At 40.9% G+C, this 25,452-nt stretch overlaps 1 protein-coding gene across 17 annotated transcripts in view; it reads right to left on the bottom strand.

Moving 5' to 3' along the window:
* Positions 1-25,452, bottom strand: part of SGMS1 (sphingomyelin synthase 1) — a 330,821-nt gene that overhangs the window by 269,256 nt on the left and 36,113 nt on the right. For all 17 annotated transcript variants that reach the window (XM_081556966.1, XM_081557014.1, XM_081556948.1 and 14 more), the window contains one exon: positions 23,574-23,668. The gene's annotated coding sequence lies outside the window, so the exon portion shown is untranslated. The remainder of the gene's footprint in view (positions 1-23,573; positions 23,669-25,452) is intronic.

The following is a 25,452-nucleotide window of genomic DNA, read 5'->3' as shown; positions in this document are numbered from 1 at the left end:
TCCACAGCCTTTTTTCAAGGTCTTCTGCTGCCCTTCTACGTAACCTTCTGGTTACATTTTCCAAAACACTTGTGTGTGTGTGTGCTAGCAAAGCACTGCACACTGTGGACCTTCCAAGGGAAAGATGCCATAAAGACTAATGGAAAACTTTTCAAGGGTTCCTGGCTTCTCATCCCCTAAAGGAAGTCCAGGGAACATGGAAGGTAGTGTCTGCATAATCTTTACTATATGAACCAGCCTTCCTCGCCTGCTGAAAAAGTCACACAAAAAACATCTTCGATTCTGGGTCCCTCGGTAGCAGAGGTAATAAAGGACTGGAGCTCAATTACACAAAATCACTGAACATAACAGAAACCTTCTTCTGGTAAATCTGCTGTTAAGCCTAAGGGTAATTCTGCCAACATTATTCCTTGTGAACCTTAACTTTTCTGAACATTTTTTTTTTTAATAATCCCAAAAAACATCAGCATAACCCAGACCCTTATAAGTATAGCTAGTACCACTACATCACACATGAAATTTTCTTCCAAAGTGAGAATAAAGACCTAATGAACAAAATGAGAGATAACATTCAAGGTCTATGTGCTACTGTAGAGTAACTACAGTTCCTTATTAGGTTACTAATCACATCATATAGTGGGCTCTTCAATTTTTTATTTCAAAAAAGGGTAAAAGAAACCACTTCTGTCTACTATCCTGCAGTGATAGAATGGTCTGCCTCCAGCAAGAATTTTATCGAGTCCAAATGCAAACACCAGTTTTCTCTTGCTACCCAAGGATCAAATTACTGACAAAAAGTAGAAAAATGAACGGCTGCCTAATAAATTGCTTGTTTTGCAAACAAACCACCTTCATGGAGGGAAACATAAACCATAAAAAGTCAATGAAGAAACACGTCTTTATAAGGCCACTTTGCCAGTGTCCGGGCAGCCTATGTTCCCTGCCCAGAGAATTGTCATGTCCATTTTAATAGTTAAGATTTTAAACCCATGGTGGATAAAAAATAAAAATAAAAAATACAGATTTTAAGAGAACATGGGGAATATTAAGAAAGGCAAGAGCTGAAGAGTCAGAAGAATAAGAACTAAGAAAAGCAAATTCAAATCTGGATGCATTTAAAACAAAACCAGACATCTTTTCCACTTCCCCACAGTAAACACTGTTGCATCTAGAAGGGAGATACCCAGGAGGGTCACTATACAGTATCCAGCACATCACAATAGTTGAGCATAACTACAGCATAGTAAGGGCTTCCCCGGTGGCTCAGACTGTAAAGAATCTGCCTGCAATGCAAGAGACCCAGGTTCAATCCCTGGGTTGGGAAGATCCCCTGGAGAAGGGAACGGCTACCTACTCCAGTATTCTTGCCTGGAGAATTCCATGGACAGAGGAACCTGGCGGGCTAGAGTCCATGGGGCTGCAAAGAGTCGGAAATGACTGAGCAACTAAAACTTCACTTTGCACAGCATATAATATATTATACTATGATAATGAGTTTGAGCAAACTCCAGGAGACGGTGAAGGACAGGGACACCTGGTGTGCTACGCTCCACGGGCTCGCAAAGAGTCAGACATGACTTAGTGACTGAATGACAACAATGATAATAGCATCCTCTGTTTATTTAGCACATACATGCCAGGTACTACTATATGTGTATACAGTACACATGTCCATGTGCACATATATAACATAGATATAAAAATCTATATATTAACACAGAAAACATATATATTTTACATATTTAACATTAAATATATGAACATATTTACAATAAATACTAAGTATATATGTAAAATCTCATTTAATCCTTAAAATAACCTTGAAGCAAACAACATCCCCATCTTAAAAGATGAGAAAACCGGGATTTAGGAAGGTTAGGTAACTTTCCCAGGGGCACAGGCAAGATATTAGGATACACACCCAGATCGGTTTTATTTAATTCAAAACTTGGGCTCTTATACATCATATCACCAAAGAAGGTTCCAACAGCTCCCAAGTGGGAGACAGTAACCCCACCAACACAACCACCTAACTTGGATCAGCCCCAGTTTCTCATCGGAGATACCCCACAGAAATGTGGGTGATGGATGAGCTGAAGCAGCTCACCCTGCAGATGAGACCCAATTTCTTTCAACAGAAGCACAGCCAGTTCATCCTCGTCATGGACCCAACAGTAAATCTCTCAAACAAGTTTATAACCATGGCCTCCACAAAAGGCATCAAATCTGGGTCTCGTGTGAAAATCCAGCAACCTCAGAAACCCTTCACCAAGTACCTGATCTTAGAGCCTCTTTAGACACCCTTGACTCCTCAGTCCTCCCAGCAGCCTCTACGCTGTAGCTGGAGGAACACACCCCCTTCAGCAAAACAGCCATAAATGCCATTCTTTCTTCTCATCCTCCTGCAAGAGCTGGGGGAGTCCCACAATGGATAGAATATTTCATTCACATTCTGTCTGAAGAATAATTTTCCCCATAGAGAAACTGAGTAGTTAAAATTCTCAACCAGATGAGGTTGAGAATAGGCCCCAGATGAGGGCCTATTCATGCAATCTCAAGTCACAAATAACAAAACTATAGTCCATCTCATAATTTTTTCAATCATAAAATTATTTATCTCATATATTTAACCCTTCATTTCTTTTTTCCACTTTATTTTTTTAATTGAAGTATATTTGCTTTATAGAATTTTGTGAATTTCTATCATATATCAACAAGAATCAGCCATAGGTACACCCATGTCCGCTCCCTCCCAAGACTCCCTTTTTGATATTATACATCACACTATAATGTGTGTATGTGATAAACCTCTGCCAACAGAAGTCTGTTGAGGAATACAAACCATAACTATCACATACTAAGTGCCAACATCATGTTGGCGACAGAATGGAATTTTAATAATAAAATGCCACAGGGCATATAACAGAAATCCTTGGAAGCTACACATATTTGGTTCTTCCTTGATTCTTTATTCAGGAATCTATAAGTACTGCACAGAGCTGGGATTTTAAGCCCTGGGAGTGAAATAGCTCCAGCAAGATCAGAAACTGGCAGTTTCTGCAAAGAACAGTCATAGTTCTCCTTTTAATTAAAAAAAAAAAAAAAAAGGTTTGTTTTCCATTGCGGACCCTCAGAATGTAGAAAATAAAAACCTAGGCTGCCTCAATTAAGCTGAGAGTAACCAAGGAAATATTCTGCTCGTGCCTGGGCTAGAGCTTAAAAGTGGAAGTGTGGCAGAGGCAGCAATGCTGATAATCAACAAGGATGACAACGCTCATAAAACTTAGGCTGGGCAGCATTGATCAGCTAACCTGTCATCATCTGCAAGTCTCCCTCTTGCACTAAGAACTCTAGCCTCTGCCTGTGAAGGAACAGACACAGGGCCAGGACGTCATGTCGCTACCGTATATATTAAGGGGAAGGAGACAGAAGTATACAGAGAGAGAGAAGTAGCTAGTTTAACAAAACGGGTCCCTTCCTAACTGACAAGAATTCATCACTTATTTCTATTTCGCTTGTTTAAAAAAAACACAACAACCAACCAGGCGTCTCGACCATACTGTGCTCCTTTTAATTTTAATTCAGCCTCAAGACAATAACTAAAATTACCCCTAGATTGTCGGTAGCTTTAATAATAAGAGTGAGTAACGGACTTCCTAAACTTAGGAAACATATGAATCTGATTTCCCCAAAGGTTTATAGAGTAATAAAAGGCCAATGCTTTTAAGTAGAAAGCAATTTCTCGGTTTTGCACACACCGCAGCACGAAAAGAAGGCTCTTGGGCAAGCTTCCACAGCAGTCAGCATAGAAGCAGAGACGTTTTCTTTTCCTTTCCCAGCGGTGAAGTTAGAGCTATTGAAGAGCTGCTGTGTGCTGAGCTGCAAGTCTTCTGAAAGGAACTGTTATCTAATCACCACCAGGCCAGGCACTACCATCTCAGTTATCACCGGGTGACCAAGCCATTCCTCTGAGGGGCTGTGTTCCAGTGAGCTGAAAGGAAGCACGGTATTTGACACAGGGCACACCCAACACTCAGGGAGGAGAGAAAGCCACTGAGCTTATCACCACAAGGGGCACAGCAGCAGGAAATAACCCAGTAACCCAAGGTCAGTTGGCTTATATTAAAAGAACCACACCACACTCCCCAAAACCGCTTAATTTTGGCAGAGCCCTGCTATCAGAATAAAGGTTAGTTTTTTACCTACTCTCTGATGATCTGAGTTTGAATGCTTTGTTGAAGCATCGAACACAAACACCGCCTCACTCCCCATGCTGTATTTATGTCCCATCTCTCTGGCCTGCAGCAGTGCCCTTTGTGGGTGGTCAAGGACAAACGGCATTAAAGCCTACTATTGGGCTTTTCATGTAAGAAGGCTTAATGTGTCAGCTGCACTTTAATCTAAGGATTAGATGCTTACCCTCGGAAAATTCCTTTTAGAAACATCAATAAGGATTTTTTTTTTAAGGATTGGTTTTTTATCTCAAAGCCCAATTATGTATAAATTTATTGGTATTTTACATCTGAAATGAAAGCCTTTAACCAAGAAAATGAGGCAGCTGCTGCAATGTTAACAAGAAAGCCAAGATCTCTACTGAGGCAATCTAAATATATATCATGCCTTAAAAATAAAAGAACACCAGCTAAGACTCACCGCTGCAGGTATGTGTCTGACCAAATAACCAATGCTACAAATACTGCCCTGTATTTTTCTTAAGACTTCCATACTGACTTCTGGTTAAGGACAGTAAACAGACACACATATTTAGTTCCTCTCTCTTCTAAACCCCCAATACAAACACTTACTGATTTTTAAAGGCATAAATCCACAAGGACAGAGATAACAAGAGAGATTTAAATTTTAAACTTTTTAAAACTGAGAATCAATTGGATAATGGCAACTGATTTTGCAGACCCAAAGAAGCCATATCTTCCAATGTGTGAAGCCCCATTCTTACACGTGGGCTTCCCCGACGGCTCAGCTGGTAAAGAATCCACCGGCAATGCACAAGACACAGGAGACATGAGTTCAATCCCCCGGAGAAGGAAATGGCTACCCACTCCAGTAGTTTTGCTCAGGAAATCCCATGAACAGGGGAGCCTGGAGGGCTACAGTCCATGGGGTTGCAAAGAGTCAGATACGACTGAGTGAGCATGAATGAAAGAATTCTTAACCGTGAACTTACACTTAAGAGTCACCAGGAACAGAGAGAAAGTATCTAACATGAAAGACAGAAACAAACGGGGGAAAAAAGTAATTTGACACAAATGAGGCGCGCACACACACACACAAAAAAAAACTTTAAAAAAGAAAAACCAAAGTATAATTAATCTCCTAAGAGAATTAAAAGAATAGCTAAGAGAAGAGTGAGTAATAGTCACTCAGTCATGTCCAGCTCTTTATGATCCCATGGACTATAGCTTGCCAGGCTCTTCTGTCTATGGAATTCTCCAGGCAAGAATACTGTAGTGTGTTGCCATTAAGACTCTATAAAACAGAAGCATCAGAGAACAACAAACCAAAAAAAAAGAGCTGTCAGAAAACAAAAACATAACAAACAGAAAAAATTTAATAGACTAGAAAGTAAAGTTAAGGAAATATTTTAAGACAACACCTTAAAAACAGAGGTGGGAAACAGGAGAAAAGATCACAGCACAGGACAAGTCAGTCAACATCTAGCAGGAATTCCAGAAGGAAAGAATGGAGAAAATAGAGGGGGACGTCAATAATTACAGACTTCAAGAAAATTCCTAAAATGAAAGGGTTGAGTTTCCAGCCTGAAAATGCCTGTTCGGGTCTCAGCACAATAAACAAAACCAGACCCTCCCCACCAAGGAATATTATATGACATTTCAGAACACTGACGATAAAGAGAAGAACTAGAAGTCCAAGAGAAAAAGTCAGAAAGATTGGTCACCTGCCCAGGACTGGGACTTAGACTGTCTTAGACTTCTCACCACTAACCCTGGAGGACAGAAGGTAATGAGAAATCCCTCACTATTCTGAGGTTCAGAGACTTCCAGTCTGGAAGTCTACGCCAGCCAGTGTGTGTACGTGCGTGCTAAGTCACTTCAGTCCTGTCCGACTCTGCAACTCTATGGACTGTAGTCCACCAGGCTCCTGGGTCCATGGGATTCTCCACGCAAGAATACTGGAGTGGGTTGCCATGTCCTCCTCCAGGGATCTTCTCAACCCAGGAATCGAACCCGCATCTTTTATGTCTCCTGCATTGGCAGGTGGACACAAGCCAGTCTGTATAGTAAATATAAATGCGATGCTCTCAGACCTAAAACAACTCACAGACTTACCTCCTGTGTAATCTGTTTGGAAGATTCTAGAGCATGTGGTTTGCAAAAATAAGGGAATAAACCAAGAAAGAAGAGAATATGGAGTGAGAAAAACAGGGAGGCCCAAACAGAAGTAAGATAAGAGAAATCCCCAGAATGTTGTTGAAGGAAAAGTCCATCTCAAGGCATGGTGCACAACAGGTCTGGAGAGGAAGCAGTCTAGACTGGGGCAGGGCCTAAGGCTTCAGGCGAGAGAGTGTCAATAAGATAAAGTTGATAAAATACCTAAGATATTGGGAAGAGATTCACATGGAAGCCTCTTTGTGGCTAACCTAGTGAGAAGTGCACAAAAATTTTAAAAACAAGATGATTATTAAATCCAAGAAAAAAATGTGTGCAGGAAAGTTAAGGTAATCAAACTAGACTATGTGGCATACCTGTGAATGCTGTTTACACAGTAAAAGATAACACCAAATAGACTGGGGGTGAGGAGGAGCAAGAGCATAAAGGGGTAAGAGGCCTTGCACAGAACCTTTAAAAATCAAGCTTGCATAACTTTAATAAAGCAAAAGCTAAACTCTAAAAATCTGGAGAAGGAAATAGCAACCCACTCCAGTATTCTTGCCTGGGAAATCCCAGGGACAGAGGAGCCTGGTGGGCTACAGTCTACTGGGTCGCAAAGGAGTCAGACATGACAGAGCGACTAAAAAATAACAATAAAACTTTTAAAAGAGACGTCTAATATTTCATTAGAGACGTTAATATTTCATTAGTACACCACCTGACAGCTTATAAAATACTTTCACAGGTGTCTAATCATTTAACTTTTACTAAACTCTGCAAGTTAGGTTACCTCCTTTATACAGAGGAGAGAACCACCACAAGGAAGTTAAGTAACTTGATGAGAGTGACACAGAATAACAGGGGCAGAGGCAGAACTAGGCAGAGGGTAGCATGCAGAGGGTGTATTTGAGATTCACAGTATGCTTGATATTAATGATGTGGACAGGACTCTAAAGGGAGATAAGCTAAATCAAATTTTGGAGCTCAGGGGTTCTCAAACTTGCCTGTGCAAAAGAATCACCCAAAGTTTCACTTCTACAAGGTATCGAATGTAGTAAAATTCATAGCAGCAAAAGTAAAATAGTGGTTACCAAGGGAGTGGAGAGGGGCAGGGTAAGGAAGAACTGTTTAATGGGTATAGGGCTTCAGATTTGCAAGACAGTTCTAGAGATCTGTTTCCCTACAATGTGAATATACTTAACATGACTAAACTGTATGGGTTTCCCTGGTGGCTCAGTGGTAAAGAATCTGCCTACCAAGCAGGCGACGTGGATTCAGTCCCTGGGTTGGGAAGATCCCCTGGAGAAGGAAATGGCAACCCACTCCAGTATTCTTGCCTGGAGAATCCTATGGACAGAGGAGCCTGGTGGGCTACAGTCCATGAGGTTGCAAAGAGTCGGACACAACTGAGCGACTAAACAACAACTGAACTGTACATTCAACAAAGGTTACGAGGGTGAAGTTTATGTTTTTTGTAACTTAAGGAAAAGAATTACACAGACAGCTCGTCAAAACATTGATGGCTAGATGTCACCCTTAGAGTTTCAACTCAGTAGGTGTGGGTGGGACCTAAGAAGTTCTACTGAGAAGTGACCAGGTGATGCTGATGCTACTGCTCTGGGGACGAAATTTTAAGAACCACTGCTCAGGTTCAAAGGTTCTCAGTCCTGAGTGCACAGCACTTTCACCCGAGACCCCAGACCAAGTAAATAAAAACATGAGGGGAGGAAGTGGGAGAATACCTGGACACGGAGGGCTTTTACAGCCTTTAAGGGCGATTCCCATATGCAGGCAGTTTGAGAGCCCCTGGCCTGGATGCCAATACGCAGTGCAGCGTATGTGAGCCCTGCAAGGAGGCCTGGGGCTACTCAGCCACATCCTGGCTGTGCCTTCATTTCATCATCTATAAAATAATGGTTATGGAGTTGTTGAGACTATTAAACAGAATAATCAACAAAAGAACTCAGGGCAGTACCCATCACACAGTGAACAATAACGTTATTACTTTTGTTGTTGACTTATAGGAAACAAGGTTGCCCCTGATTTTTCAGCTATGAAATACGGTCATGCTAAAGACAATGAAGAATCTGTTAATATGCAATCCCAGGCCACTAAGCAAGACAAAAAGCTCCCAAGGACCTAAGAACAAAGTAAGGGGAATTAAATCTAAGAACTTTTTATGATTCCCACAAGCATTTGGCAAACCAAGGGTCATTTCTGTAGAATTACTAGCTAATCCCTTTACTCTCTGAATAGGTGTTGTTATCCGGAGTATAAATGGTAAAAAGCAGGTGTTAGAATCAATACTCAAACACCACCCCTCATCTAAAGAAACAACATAATGCAGTGAGTTCACACGGAAGGTAATGTAGGACTCAGAAGAAACTCCTGGAGACATCTACATGGTAAACGAGTTCTCGTCCAAAGAAACTGAAAATGAAGACAAAGGCATAGTTCAAAGACGTTTGTTCATTCAAGAAATATCTGAGTGCCTTGCACATACCAGGCACAACAACGGCGGAGGACACGTCACTCACTAAAGGGCAGAGTCTGTCTTGCAGGGAAGTCTGCCCATGTGGGTCTGCACATGAAGCAAGCTTTGGGAATGCTGAATCGCACCATTTTTCCTCAAAAGCACTGTAGGGAGAGGAAAACTTAGGGTTTCTGCTAATTTCTTTCTTGCATGTGTAGCTGCATATTGGGCGTGGGGGTTGGTTATAGGCCATCCACAGTGACACAGTGTCTTGAGTCTACAGTCAGTACAAAGAAATCACTGTCTATATTCTCAGAAAGCAACATGACCCTCCAGTGTCTGGGTCACACCAAAGCTGAGTCCCCAGGGCAAGCCTTCTGCATTAAGTCATTTGAGTAATTTCCCCACAAAACCTCACTGTTGTGGGAATGCATTCTTTTTTTTTTGAAGTTTTTAAATTAGTTTATTTATCTATTTTTTAACTTTACAAGATTGTATTTGTTTTGCCATACATTGACATGAATCCACCATGGGTGTACATGAGTTCCCCTTCCAGAACCCCCCTCCCACCTCCCTCCCCATCCCATCCCTCCGGGTCATCCTGGAATGCATTTTTAACGAAGCAAATGCTTTCCTTTTCTAGACAGAAATAGTTAAAGGCCCTGGAAGCATTCTAGGGTGGTTGGAGCCTCTCTGTCAGAAGCTCATCATCACACAATACTGATAGGTTCAAATCACCTCCCAACCACACAAGTCTTGGTTTCCTCTAAAGCTGAGAATTATATGCTCTTGTGTGTTCAGTCGTGTCTGACTCTTTTGTGACTCCACAGACTGTAGCCCACCAGGCTTCTCTGTCCATGGGATTTCCCAGGCAAGAATACTGGAGTGGGTTGCCATTTCCTCCTCCAGGGAATCTTCCTGACCCAGAGACTGAACCTGTGTCCCCTGCATCTCCTGCATTGGCAGGTGGATTCATTACCACTGAGCCACCTGGGAAGCCCAAAAGCTCAGAATTACTGGATCTGATTAAGCAATCAGCAAACATTTCCTGAAAGAGTGCCAACTCTGGCTCCCCCAACCAGGAAGCCTTGACAAGCCACCTGTCCAACCCCAACCGCAGTGAGGAACCTCCACAACAAAGAGGAACTTCATACTACCAGAATACAGAAGGGCCACGCCTAACACAGCAATCTAAACAAGATGAAAAGACAGAGAAATACTCAGCAAGTAAAGGAAAATGAGAAATGCCCACAAAGCCAAACAAAAGAGGAGGAGATAGGGAATCTATCTGAAAAAGAATTTAGAATAAGGATAATAAAAATGATCCAAAATCTTGAAAGCAAAATGGAGTTACAGATAAATAGCCTGGAGACAAAGATTGAGAAGATGCAAGAAATGTTTATCAAGGACTTAGAAGAAATAAAAAGGAATCAATATAGAATGAATAATGAAATAAAGGAGATAAAAGACACTCTGGAGGGAACCAACAGTAGAATAACGGAGGCAGAAGATAGGATAAGTGAGGTAGAAGATAGAATGATGGAAATAAACGAAGCAGAGAGGAAAAAAGAAAAAAGAATCAAAAGAAATGAGGAAAACCTCCGGGACCTCTGGGACAATATGAAACGCCCCAACATTCGAATCATAGGAGTCCCAGAAGAAGAAGATAAAAGGAAAGGCCATGAAAAAATACTCGAGGAGATAATAGTTGAGAATTTCCCTAAATTGAGGAAAGAAATAGTCACAGAAGTCCAAGAAACCCAGAGAGTTCCAAACAGGATAAACCCAAGGCGAAACACCCCAAGACACATATTAATCAAATTAACAAAGATCAAACACAAAGAACAAATATTAAAAGCAGCAAGGGAAAAACAACAAATAACACACAAGGGGATCCCCATAAGGATAACAGCTGATCTTTCAATAGAAACCCTTCAGGCTAGAAGGGAATGGCAGGACATACTTAAAGTAATGAAAGAGAATAATCTACAACCCAGATTACTGTACCCAGCAAGGATCTCATTCAGATATGAAGGAGAATTCAAAAGCTTTACAGACAAGCAAGAGCTGAGGGAATTCAGCACCACCAAACCAGCTCTCCAGCAAATACTAAAGGATTTTCTCTAAACAGGAAACACAGAAAGGATGTTTCAACACGAACTCAAAACAACAAAGTAAATGGCAACGGGATCATACTTATCAATAATTACCTTAAATGTAAATGGGTTGAATGCCCCAACCAAAAGACAAAGGGTTGCTGAATGGATACAAAAACAAGACCCCTATATATGTTGTCTACAAGAGACCCACCTCAAAACTAGAGACACACACAGGCTGAAAGTGAAAGGATGGAAAAACATATTCCATGCAAACGGAGACCAAAAGAAAGCAGGAGTCGCAATACTCATTTCAGATAAAATAGACTTTAAAATAAAGGATGTGAAAAGGGACAAAGAAGGACACTACATAAAGATCAAAGGATCAATTCAAGAAGAAGACGTAACAATCATAAATATATATGCACCCAACATAGGAGCACCACAATATATAAGGCAAATACTAACAAGTATGAAAGGGGAAATTAACAATAACACAATAATAGTGGGAGACTTTAATACTCCACTCACGCATACGGATAGATCGACTAAACAGAAAATTAACAAGGAAACACAAACTTTAAATGATACAATAGACAAATTAGATTTAATTGATATTTACAGGAGTTTCCACCCCAAAACAATCAATTTTACCTTTTTCTCAAGTGCACATGGAACTTTCTCCAGGATAGATCACATCCTGGGCCATAAATCTAGCCTTGGTAAATTCAAAAAAATTGAAATCATCCCAGCCATCTTCTCTGACCACAATGCAGTAAGATTAGACCTCAATTACAGGAAAAAAACTATTAAAAGTTCCAACATATGGAGGCTAAACAACACGCTTCTGAATAACCAACAAATCACAGAAGAAATCAAAAAAGAAATAAAATTATGCATAGAAACGAATGAAAATGAAAACACAACAACCCAAAACCTATGGGACACTGTAAAAGCAATACTAAGGGGAAGGTTCATAGCAATACAGGCGTACCTCAAGAAACAAGAAAAAAATCAAATAAATCAACTAACTCTACACCTAAAGCAACTAGAGAAGGAAGAAATGAAAAACCCCAGGGTCAGTAGAAGGAAAGAAATCTTAAAAATTAGGGCAGAAATAAATGCAAAAGAAACAAAAGAGACCATAGCAAAAATCAACAAAACTAAAAGCTGGTTTTTCGAGAAGATAAACAAAATTGATAAGCCATTAGCCAGACTCATCAAGAAACAAAGGGAGAAGAATCAGATCAACAAAATTAGAAATGAAAATGGAGAGATCACAACAGACTCCACAGAAATACAAAGGATCATAAGAGACTACTACCAACAGCTATATGCCAATAAAATGGACAACTTGGAAGAAATGGACAAATTCTTAGAAAAGTATAACTTTCCAAAACTGAACCAGGAAGAAATAGAAGATCTTAACAGACCCATCACAAGCACGGAAATCGAAACTGTAATCAGAAATCTTCCAGCAAACAAAAGCCCAGGACCAGACAGCTTCACAGCGGAATTCTACCAAAAATTTAGAGAAGAGCTAACACCTATCCTACTCAAACTCTTCCAGAAAATTGCAGAAGATGGTAAACTTCCAAACTCATTCTATGAGGCCACCATCACCCTAATTCCAAAACCAGACAAAGATGTCACAAAAAAGGAAAACTACAGGCCAATATCACTGATGAACATAGATGCAAAAATCCTTAATAAAATTCTAGCAAACAGAATCCAACATCATATTAAAAAGATCATACATCATGACCAAGTGGGCTTTATCCCAGGAATGCAAGGTTTTTTTAACATCCGCAAATCAATCAATGTAATACACCACATTAACAAATTGAAAGAAAAAAACCATATGGTTATCTCAATAGATGCAGAAAAAGCCTTTGACAAAATTCAGCATCCATTTATGATTAAAACCCTCCAGAAAGCAGGAATAGAAGGAACATATATCAACATAATAAAAGCTATATATGACAAACCCACAGCAAACATTATCCTCATTGGTGAAAAATTGAAAGCATTTCCCCTAAAGTCAGGAACAAGGCAAGGATGCCCACTTTCACCACTACTATTCAACATAGTTTTGGAAGTTTTGGCCACAGCAATCAGAGCTGAAAAAGAAATAAAAGGAATACAGATAGGAAAAGAAGAAGTAAAACTCTCACTGTTTGCAGATGACATGATCCTCTACATAGAAAACCCTAAAGACTCTACTAGAAAATTACTAGAGTTGATCAATGAATATAGTAAAGTTGCAGAATATAAAATTAACACACAGAAATCCCTTGCATGCCAATACTCCAATATTGAGAAAACAGAAAGAGAAATTAAGGAAACAATACCATTCACCACTGCATCAAAAAGAATAAAATACTTAGGAATACATCTACCTAAAGAAACAAAAGACTTATATATAGAAAACTATAAAACACTGATGAAAGAAATCAAAGAGGACACAAACAGATGGAGAAATATACCGTGTTCATGGATTGGAAGAATTAATATAGTGAAAATGAGTATACTACCCAAAGCAATCTATAGATTCAATGCAATCCCTATCAAGCTACCAATGGTATTTTTCACAGAACTAGAACAAATCATCTCACAATTTGTATGGAAATATAAGAAACCTCGAATAGCCAAAGCAATCTTGAGGAAGAAGAATGGAACTGGAGGAATCAACCTGCCTGACTTCAGGCTCTACTACAAAGCCACAGTCATCAAGACAGTATGGTACTGGCACAAAGATAGAAATATAGATCAATGGAACAAAATAGAAAGCCCAGAGATAAACCCACGCACATATGGACACCTTATCTTCGACAAAGGAGGCCAGAATATACAATGGAGAAAAGACAATCTCTTTAACAAGTGGTGCTGGGAAAACTGGTCAACCACTTGTAAAAGAATGAAACTAGAACACTTCCTAACACCGTACACAAAAATAAACTCAAAATGGATTAAAGATCTAAACGTAAGACCAGAAACTATAAAACTCCTAGAGGAAAACATAGGCAAAACACTCTCCGACATAAATCACAGCAGGATCCTCCATGACCCACCTCCCAGAATATTGGAAATAAAAGCAAAAATAAACAAATGGGACCTAATTAAAATTAAAAGCTTTTGCACAACAAAGGAAACTATAACAAGGTGAAAAGACAGCCTTCAGAATGGGAGAAAATAATAGCAAATGAAGCAACAGACAAACAATTAATATCAAAAATATACAAGCAACTTCTGCAGCTGAATTCCCGAAAAATAAACAACCCAATCAAAAAATGGGCCAAAGAACTAAACAGACATTTCTCCAAAGAAGACATACAGATGGCTAACAAACACATGAAAAGATGCTCAACATCACTCATTCTTAGAGAAATGCAAATCAAAACCACAATGAGGTATCATTTCACACCAGTTAGAATGGCTGCTATCCAAAAGTCTACAAGCAATAAATGCTGGAGAGGGTGTGGAGAAAAGGGAACCCTCTTACACTGTTGGTGGGAATGCAAACTAGTACAGCCACTATGGAGAACAGTGTGGAGATTTCCTTAAAAAACTGGGAATAGAGCTGCCATATGACCCAGCAATCCCACTGCTGGGCATATACACCGAGGAAACCAAAATTGAAAGAGACGCGTGTACCCCAATGTTCATCGCAGCACTGTTTACAATAGCCAGGACATGGAAGCAACCTAGATGTCCATCAGCAGAAGAATGGATAAGGAAGCTGTGGTACATATACACAATGGAATATTACTCAGCCATTAAAAAAAATACATTTGAATCGGTTCTACTGAGATGGATGAAACTGGAGCCCATTATACAGAGTGAAGTAAGCCAGAAAGAAAAACACCAATACAGTATACTAATGCATATATATGGAATTTGAAAGATGGTAACGATAACCCTATATGCGAGACAGAATAAGAGACACAGATGCATGGAACAATTTTATGGACTCTGAGGGAGAAGGTGAGGGTGGGACGTTCTGGGAGAATAGCATTGAAACATGTATATTATCATATGTGAAACAGAACACCATTCCATGTTCGATGCATGTGACAAGGGCTCAGGGCCGGGGCAATGGGATGATCCAGAAGGATGGGATGGGGAGGGAGGTGGGTGGGGGGACCAGGAAGGGGAACACATGTAAACCCATGGCTGATTCATGTCAATGTATGGCAAAAACTATTACAATATTGTAAAGTAATTAGCCCCCAACTAAAATAAATAAATTTATAAAAAAACAAACAAAAAATAAATAAATAAATAAATAAATAAATAAATGTGGACTGAACTCAGAAAAAAAAAAAAGACAAGGTCATTTTCATGAGCCTTGAATCCAGTAAAACCAATGTCCTTATTAGCAGAGGAAAGAAACACAGAGAGGAATACCTTGTGAAAACACAGAGAGAAGAAGGCTATGTGAAGAAGGCGGAGATTACAGTGATGTTGCCACAAGCCAAGGAATGCCTAGAGCCACCAAAAGCTGAAAGAGACAACGAAAGATTCTCCTCTGGAGACTTTAGTGGAAGCATGGCCCTGGAGACACCTTGGTTTTGGACTTCTCAATTTCAGAACCATGAAAGAATAAATTTCTGTTGTCTTAAGCCAAAAAAAAAAAAAGAGTGCCAACTCTGGATACGGCTGATTGTCCCAAGCTTGTGCCCACTAGAGTGAAACAATGCCAGTACAAATGTTCCCCCCAGTGATGTCCCCTAAATGTCCCTGGGGGCACTCTACACCTGAGAAGCTAAAGATCGGCTTGCAAATAGAATATGTAACACCACCCTGCTTGTACCTGTAGATACTTCCAAACAGCAGGCTTACTCTGTAGAAGTTCTTACCTCACTGCCTCTTTGATCTATTATTAAACCCAAATGCTGCACAATCATTACACAAGGCGACTGTGCAGATCAGGAAGAAGCCAGGATACCTGACTGCTGTTGATGCTTCCCTCATAGGCCATGTGACTCTGGACTTCCGCAAGCACACCTGTCACTCTACTGGCAGGTTTGTCTCAAAGATCAACAACAATAACAAGAGACAGAGGGGCCAGCCTGCATCGGGTACTATTCTAAATGCCCCACAAATACCCCTTAATTTAATCCTTCCCAGAACCCTATAAGGTGGATACCTTTACCCCACACTGCACAGTTGAAAAGACGAGGGCAAAGAGAGGTTAAGTATTTATCAAAATCTTACGTGGCTAATAATTGACCCCATGCAGTCTGGCCCCAGGATCCAAGTTCTTAATCATTTCTTTATCCTGCTTCCCTGACACTTCTTTCAGGTCAAACAAGAGAATACACCCATATATTTATGGCTGATTCACGTTGTTGTATGTATGGCAGAAACCGACACAGCACTGTAAAGCAAGTATCCTCCAATTTAAAAATTTTTAAAAACAGAATATACCTGAATGGTTTGCTTTGCAAACCATAAAAACATACAATTATTATTATTATTACTATCATTATTCTGCCTCCCAGCATCCACTGACCCTCCCTAATTTCTATAGTTCTGGTAATGACATTCTCCACTGTCATTAATGCTTCATCTTCAGCTGAAGAGGTGCTGATCTCAGACTCTAGGTGTGAAGCACAAGACCTCAGCTATCCAATCAGGAGAGGCCAGTGTCCCTGTCCACAGGGACCAGTCTAGCTCTAAGCACCAGGCCAAGAGTATTGTCTCTGCAGTGTCTTATTGTCTCTGCTATGACAGCAATCTGAAGAAGCTGGTGGTCTCATCTGTAGCCCAAGAACGTTCAGCCAAGAATGAGCCTCCCTCCTGACATTGTCTGGATCCCAGTCTAGTGCTTCCTGAAGCCAGATTCATCTCAAGGCTTTCAACTGCCTGAACCAATCAATTTTTTTTACTTAAGATAGTTTGAACTGGATTTTCTGTTACTTGTAACCAAGAGAATCATCCTGATCTCTTTCTAAAACACATTTCACTCTATCAAGCTATATTCAGCACCACTTCAGTCCTTTCCTGCTCTGAAAATAAAACTTGAGAGACTGAGAAAGTAAATTTTAATTAGCTAGCCTTGACAAACTAAACACTCCTGAAGCTGGAGTTCCTGACAAAATAACTCCATATTATGTAGAATAGAAGATCCGTTTTTGTTTTTTTTTTAATGCCATAGATCAAGTGACTTGGCCTATCATCAAATTTGTTTCATAAAAATTTATTTTTAACCAAAACAGTTAACTCTGGAGTTTTCAGCTCTGTAAGGAGAATAACTGTGATATTTATTTCTTCTTGGTCTTCTGGTTTCTCAGTTACCCCTAGATCCAAACCACTACAAAAAACTACTAAAATGAAGAACAGGGTTGAGTTTTTAAAAACATTTTAAACACAACAGAAAGTTATGTATGGGTATGTATCATTTCTTCCTTGTAAAGAAGAGAAACGAAATCTTAGCCTTATTTATTAATTTTGGCAACAGAAGAAACCAGTAAGGAGTTTTAATCACATTCATGAAATTATTCATTGCACCAGCTAACATTCCTTCCCCATAGTTCCTTCAGAAAAATTATTATAATTAGATTTCAGAGGAAAGCACCATTGGTCACCCAAATCACACATGCCACCTGACATCAGATGGCTCCTAAGACAATGAGTAAACACTCTCAGGATGTTGTGCATTTTCTTTTGATTAATTCAGTTCAGTTCAGTTCAGTCGCTCAGTCGTGTCTGACTCTTTGCGACCCCATGGACTATAGCACACCAGGCCTCCCTGTCCATCACCAACCCCTGGAGTCCACCCAAACCCATGTCCATCGAGTCGGTGATGCCATCCAGGCATCTCAGCCTCTGTCGTCCCCTTCTCCTCCTGCCCCCAATCCTTCCCAGCATCAGGGTCTTTTCCAGTGAGTCAACTCTTCAGTACACATAGCTAAATAACTATGTGTGACAGCTGGGTAACAGGTCAGTCACCTGTCCAAGCATCTGCCCATAAAATATATATGAGCATATATGAAAATGGTAATTTAGTGAAAATGACATTAAAAACCAGATTCACATTCCTTGGGCTTCCCTGATAGTTCAGTTGGTAAAAAATCTGCCTGCAGTGCAAGAGACCCTGGTTTGATTCCTGGGTCGGGAAGATCCCCTGGAGAAGGAATAGGCTACCCACTGCAGTATTCTTGGGCTTCCCTTGTGGTCTGGCTGGTAAAGAATCCGTCTGCAATGTAGGAGACCTGGGTTCAATCCCTAGATTGGGAAGATGCCCTGGAGAAGGGAATGGCTACCCACTCCAGTATTCTGGCCTGGAGAATTCCATGGACTGTATAGAACATGGGGTCTCAAAGAGTCGGACACGACTGAGTGACTTTCACTTTTCACATTCCTTGGAGAAAATTTTAAAGTATTTCTCTTTTCTATGTTCATTGCATCACCCTCTATGAGTGCATGTATGCTAAGTCGCTTTAGTCATGTCCAACTCCTTGTGACCCAATGGACCATAGACCACCAGGCTCCTCTGTCCATGGAAATATCCAGGCAAGAATACTAGAATGCATTTCCATGATCTCCTCCAAGGGATCTTCCCGGCCCAGAGATCGAACCCAGGTCTCTTAAGTCTCCGCGTTGGCAGGCATGTTCTTTACCACTAGCACCACCTGCCCCTATTAAGAAGAGACAAATTTAACAGCCTCGAGTAAACAGATAAGCATACCAACAAAGATAGATTAATCTGTTTAACTACATTACAAACTTTATTACCCTGTATGTGGTTCTTTCCTTTGAGGCTTATTTTTTATTATTATCATAACCTAAGATTGAAGGTTGGCTTGGCTTGCTTTGGGGAGCTCTTCAAAGCTCACAGCCCTATCCAGACAGTCTTCTTTCAAACCATCTTTGCTACCACATGTAAACAAGTAGGGTCTTTAAACACATAATTGCTTATGTGATATCATACTACATACTTTTTTAAAATGGAGTTAACCTTTAGTTTACATAGAATGTGTTCATCAAATGTATAAAATTAGCAAAAATAGCCAACACATTAATTTAAAATTGAAGATTTAATAAAGCTATTTCCATAACACACTTTTGTTCTGATCCACAAAAAGCACAATCCTACAGTGGAATTTTAAATTCATAGGGGTTTCTGTAAAGTCCACAGGGGCCAGAATCATATCTATCACCATTTTACACCTGACATACAATAGGCACTCTGCAAATATATTGTATGTTGGATAAATAAATGAATCCATAAAGTCATTAAAGGACTTCCCTGGTGGTCCAACGGTTAAGAATCCATCTTCCAATGCAAGGGAGATGGGTTTGATCCCTGGTGGGGGAACTAAGATTCCCACATGCCACGGGGCAACTAAGCCCTCGAGCCACAAACAGAGAAGCCCCCGTGCAACTAGAGAAAGTCCACTCACGAGCCTGCATGCCACAGTGAAGACCCAGCACAACGAAAATAAAACATAAATAAATGAATAAAGACTATTTCACGCCTCTGCACACATGCTAAGTTGCTTCAGTCGTTTCTGACTCTTCACAACCCTATGGACTGTAGCCCACCAGGCTCCTCTTGTCCTCAAGATTCTCTAGGCAAGAAAACTGAAATGGGTTGCCATTTCCTTCTCCAAGGGATCTTCCTGATCTAGGGCTCAAACCTATGTATGTCTCTCTGTCTCCTGCATTGGCAGGTGGGTTTTTTTACCACCAGTGCCACCTGGGAAGCCTAGAGAGATAATTATTATTACTATGTCCTTGCTTTGATGAAGTAAAGCAGAAACTGGCAAACTTTTATGCAAAGGGCCAGATGGTAAATATTCTAGCCATTGTGGGCCATATGGTCACTGTTGCAGATACCCCAATCTCTTTCACAACTATTCAATTCTGCTGTTGTAACACAAAAATGGTCATAGACAATATATTCACAAATGAGCATGACTGTGCTGTGTTCAAATAAAACTTTATGTATAAAAACAGAATTTGGCTAGAAAATCATTCAAATCGCATGAGAACCACTTTCTTATAGTGAACACTCTATTCCTAAAGGCTGGACATTGATGGACTTGCTAAATTCAGCCAGACATGTTTTGTTGGGTCAAAAATTAGGCAGGGCATATATAATCATTCCTCACAGGTCCATCACTCCTTACTGAGCAACCCTGCCCCCTACTAATTTCCATCATGTTACAAGCCAGTCCCATGCAAGCCTCTGAGTTTACATCCTAAATTTTACAGCACAACTGGTTTCCAGGAGTGTGGCCCATATCCATAACTGAGAATCCATAACCACAACATAGGCTCCTCAAGAGCAAGCCCATGACTTTCAACTCTTCAGTTCAGTTCAGTCGCTCAGTCGTGTCCGACTCTTTGCAACCCCATGAATTGCAGCACGCCAGGCCTCTCTGTCCATCACCAACTCCCGGAGTCTACCCAGACCCATGTCCATCGAGTCGGTGATGCCATCCAACCATCTTATCCTCTGTCGTCCCCTTCTCCTCCCACCCCCAATCCTACCCAGCATTAGGGTCTTTTCCAATGAGTCAACCCTTTGCATGAGGTGGCCAAAGTATTGGAGTTTCAGCTTCAACATCAGACCTTCCAACGAACACCCAGGATTGATCTCTTTTAGGATGGATTGATTGGATCTCCTTGCAGTCCAAGGGACTCTCAAGAGTCTTCTCCAACACCACAGTTCAAAAGCATCAATTCTTCGGCGCTCAGCTTTCTTCACCGTCCAACTCTCACATCCATACGTGACCACTGGAAAAACCATAGCCTTGACTAGACGCACTTTTGTTGGCAAAGTAATGTCTCTGCTTTTAAATATGCTATCTATGTTGGCCATAACCTTCCTTCCAAGGAGTAAGCATCTTTTAATTTCATGGCTGCAATCACCATCAGCAGTGATTTTGGAGCCCAAAAAAATAAAGTCTGACACTGTTTCCACTGTTTCCCCATCTATTTCCCATGAAGGGATGGGACCAGATGCCATGATCTTAGTTTTCTGAACGTTGAGCTTTAAGCCAACTTTTTCACTCTCCTCTTTCACCTTCATCAAGAGGCTCTTTAGTTCTTCTTCACTTTCTGCCATAAGGGTAGTGTCATCTTCACCCTTCATCTAATACCTAATATCAACACTCAATGAACTTTAAATATTTATTGATCGCCTAGTGTTTGATATAGTCATGGTCTCCTAGGAGGGGCTGCAGAAAAAGTTCTAATGGCTGACAAAAGGATGGACAAAACAAGTGCCAACGGAGAGCAAAGAGAAAAGGGACATGGTGAGTCACAGGAAAAACAAGAATCATCACAGGACCGAAACACCAATCTTTTCCAACTGTGTCTCAACCTTGTATCTGCTCCCAGGATTTCTCCTTCATAGCACAGCAAAGCTGGGCAGAGGTTGGACAACTCAGGACATCTCAACCATGACCACAATGAGGATAAAACCTTGGTTAAACTTCCAGGGTACCCTCCCCCAATCACCAGCAATTAACTGAAGGAATAAACTGCTGAATTCACAAACGGAATGCTCTCCAGCAATGAAAATGATCCATCTACAACTAAATGCAACAATATGCAGGCATCTCTATAATGCATTAAGTGAAGAAGGTTGGACACAGAGAGTACAATCTGCATTATATAATCATGTTCTCTCTCTCTCTCTTGCACACATACACACACACACACACAAAGAAAAACAAACAAAACTAATTTATGCTCTTAGAAGTCAAGAGAGTAATTCCCCACCGAGTAGGTCGTGTCCAGTATCAAGTGTCAAGAGGAGGCGTGAGGCTGTGGTAAAAATGTTCTGTTTCTTGGTCTGGCTTCTGGTGACATGAGTGACCTTAGTTTGGAAGCTGCATTGAACTATACACTTACATTATGCATATTTTTTTGCATATATGTTCTATTTCAATAGAAAGTTTAAAAAATAAAATAAAAACGTTCCACCACTTGGAAGTGGTCCAGAGAGCCATATGAAGGCCCCACACAGAGCCCCATGAGGCTTCCCCTTCCACCATCCTTCAGAGCCTCTTGCCTCATATGGAGCCCCAACCATCCTTCTCATCATCTCAAAGCATAACTAGCCAGTGAGAAAGCAAACTAGATCATTCTGAGATATCTGTAATTCCAGTCTCAGCTCCTTCAAAATGTTAGTGCCCTTTAGAAATTTTACTGCTGTCACTAACTTGCTGTTCTAAATGAGAAGTGAGAATATTAAAAAAGACTCCACTGCTCTAAGTGGCTCGCTTAAATATACTTCTTTTATAATAATGCTCTGAATAGCTAACTCTAGTTCATAAACATCTATGAAGAAATGCTTCAATACTCAGGGACTACTTGAAGCTGCTGCTGCTGCTGCTAAGTCGCTTCAGTCATGTCCGACTCTGTGCGACCCCATAGCCAGCAGCCCACCAGGCTCCACCGTCCCTGGGATTCTCCAGGCAAGAATACTGGAGTGGGTTTCCATTTCCTTCTCCAATGCATGAAAGTGAAAAGCGAAAGTAAAGTCGCTCAGTCGTGTCTGACTCTTCACGACCCCATGGACTGCAGCCCACCAGGCTCCTCCATCCATGGATTTTCCAGGCAAGAGTACTGGCGTGGGGTGCCATTGCCTTCTCTGGACTACTCGAAGAAGATACCATAAATGAAACGTAACTGAGATTAGAATGTAGAATAGCCAACAGCCACCCTGTAAGAATTACACAGAATTGTAATGACCAATTGTGTAACTGGCCTTGATATAATTGTAATCAAAACAGAACACACATCTCTAAGAATGCATGTAAAGTTTCAATGCAGGTAGTCAAATTACAGGGCTGGGAATCATTCTGACTCTAATGTTGATTTTACTATACCAACCTCCACTAGTACCTCAGTGGCATTACCAACTCGATGGACATGAGTTTGAGCAGGCTCTGGGAGTCGGTGACGGACAGGGAAACCTGGCGTGCTGCAGTCCATGGGGTTGCAAAGAGTCAGAGACGACTGAGCGACTAAACTGAAACTCAACTAGACATTACCACTCATATTCTTTTCATATTCTCCTGTAAGTTTCGGTTTAAAAAAATCAGTTAAGACCTTTGATCACATGAGATCACAGAGACTGGTCTACGTGTGAAGGCTGATTAGGAAGGAGGAAGAGCAGTAATCCGATCCCCTGACCTAAGAACAAACATCAGCCACAGTGGGGAAGACTGGCACATTACCAGGAACAGAGAAAGCACAGGAATCCTCTGCTACACAGGGCACATGCAGAGTGCAAATCCCAATTCTTTATATTCAGATGTTTTTCATATCAAACAAATTCACATTACAGGTCTGTCCATTAAGTAAATCACTGCCTAAATATAATTGTACTTAACTACATGATTCTGCCATAGAGTTTACACATGTTCTAAAATGCCTCTCGGGAGAGAATATCCTTATTTTTAGGAACTGCATCCCCAAGAATCGACAATAAAAACGTCATGATCTCTTAAACTTACTTTCACGTGTTTCAGCAGGAAAATGTAGAAACCTGAACACACACACAATATGGCAAAATGCTAACAAATGTTAAATGTAGGTAGTGGACATATGAAAACTTGCTGCTCATCTTTTAACTCTTCAGTAAGTTTGAAAATTTTTGTAATAAAAAGACACATGGAAATCTTTACTCACCTTTCAAGTGGATGGCCGCCTTCTTTCTTCTAATCAAAAGCGAATGGCTAAATATGCCCAGAGGCACACTTAGGGATGTTCATGCTGTCCTCACCCTGCAAGAAGACGCAAAACAGCATGTTACCATCAATGATTTTTATTAAGTTAATGCTATTTCAGTTGACACAATGTTCTTAATCTGTGTCGAGCCTGTACATTAAAATACTGTTGTAATTATTTTTCGGGCAAGGAGAAAAGTGAAAGCAGAGAAAAAACGATCCCATCGCATATTTAATGCAGGGAACAACTGCTGGCCTCACCCACTCAAGGAACTTCTGGAACAAAGGAATTCCTCAGTAAATTTCTTTTAATTCACATAAATTTCAGGGCAGTGATGTAGCCCAAACTCCACTGGAACAAAAACTGAGGCTTTATTAAGGACCTGAACTTGACTCTGACTTTGTATTCTGAGGCTACACTTGGAAGGCACCTACTTACTTTGCAGAACCACACCAGACCCGCCACACCTCCAGGCAACGTCCCTCCCAGCAAAGGCATCCAGGATGGGTCTATTGCTACACACTACAACACACACTCCCTCCAGCACTGTGCTCCCTGGGCACAGTGGCCCAGGGGCCTGCCGGTCACAGACCTGATGCCTCCACCACACCTCACGTTATCTATTACATTTGATCTTGCCACAGCCCTGCCACAAAAAAGGGATGTTTACTGAATGCGTTTTCCAAAGAAGGCAGCTAAGTGTCAGAGATGATACAGGGCATTCAACTAGAAAACACCAGACATGAACCTGCTACTTGGATCTTCTGACCCCAAACTCAGGGCTTATCTCACTAAACAGGCTGTCCCCACCCTCTCCACCCCACCTCCCAACCAGCAGCATCCTGAAAACCAACCTCAGTGCCAAATGACCAAACAACACAGCCACATGTCATTGTGGGGGGTGGGGGGTGGGGAAGAGGGAGTTGGGTGGATGGAGGGCACACACACCCTAAGAGTATCTATTAATAATCATACTTAATAGTACCATGAATATTGTACTTATGATTACCAATTACTATAATTACTATCAGTAATTATACTTCCCTTTGAAACACAATAACCATTAATGTATTTTTGACATTCATATATATATATTTCATTTTTCTCCCTTCTTTTTCAAGAGGGCACACTATTGGCCAAAGGAAGTAAAACAAGCCTCACATGGCACCCCAGGTAATTTTCATCTCTGCCACAACAATAGACAATTACCACTCACTGTTCAGGAGTCTTCCATTCATTTTTTATAAAAGGCAAAATATAGTGAAATACAACAGCAAAGACACTGACTGTTCTGCCAATAAAGATGGAAGCAGTATCAAAACTACCACTGGGGAGAAGGTAGTAGCCCCTCCATGACAGCCTCAAGTGGCCCTTCATCTGCTGGTCACCAAAATGCTGCAGGCAATACCCAAAGGTTTAGAGGTCACAAGGTCTGCCATGTGAAGGTGCTGGTGTACAAAAGTCAAGGACCCCCTCCCCTGGATTTCAGTCCTGCCTCCTCTACTCACTAGACTGATTAAAAATTGAGAGAACCTCCCCCAGGCAGCCACCTCTCCTGTGGTTTGGAGTAGCTGTTCACAGGGATGTTGAGGCTCACAAAAAAAGATAGGATGTGACTCAACGCTCCACAGACAAGAGCACTTAGAGCCCAGGAATATTGACCAAGAAGAGCAACACTAAACCAAGGGAAAAAACATGATGTACCTTTGGAAGCAACAACTTTACTCATGGATTTGGGGGATGGAAGGATAAGCACATGAATCTGTGATACTAACACTGTTAATTATGAAACACATATGCATCATGGAGTTGAATGCAATCATTGCATGAATTTTTAAGC

Source organism: Giraffa tippelskirchi, chromosome 2, assembly GCF_054371585.1.
Source record: "Giraffa tippelskirchi isolate mGirTip1 chromosome 2, T2T-mGirTip1v1.2.pri, whole genome shotgun sequence".
NCBI classification, from domain to species: Eukaryota; Metazoa; Chordata; class Mammalia; order Artiodactyla; family Giraffidae; genus Giraffa; species Giraffa tippelskirchi.
The sequence above is the reverse complement of the archived record's forward strand: the minus strand, read 5'-3'. Positions and strand labels throughout refer to the sequence as shown.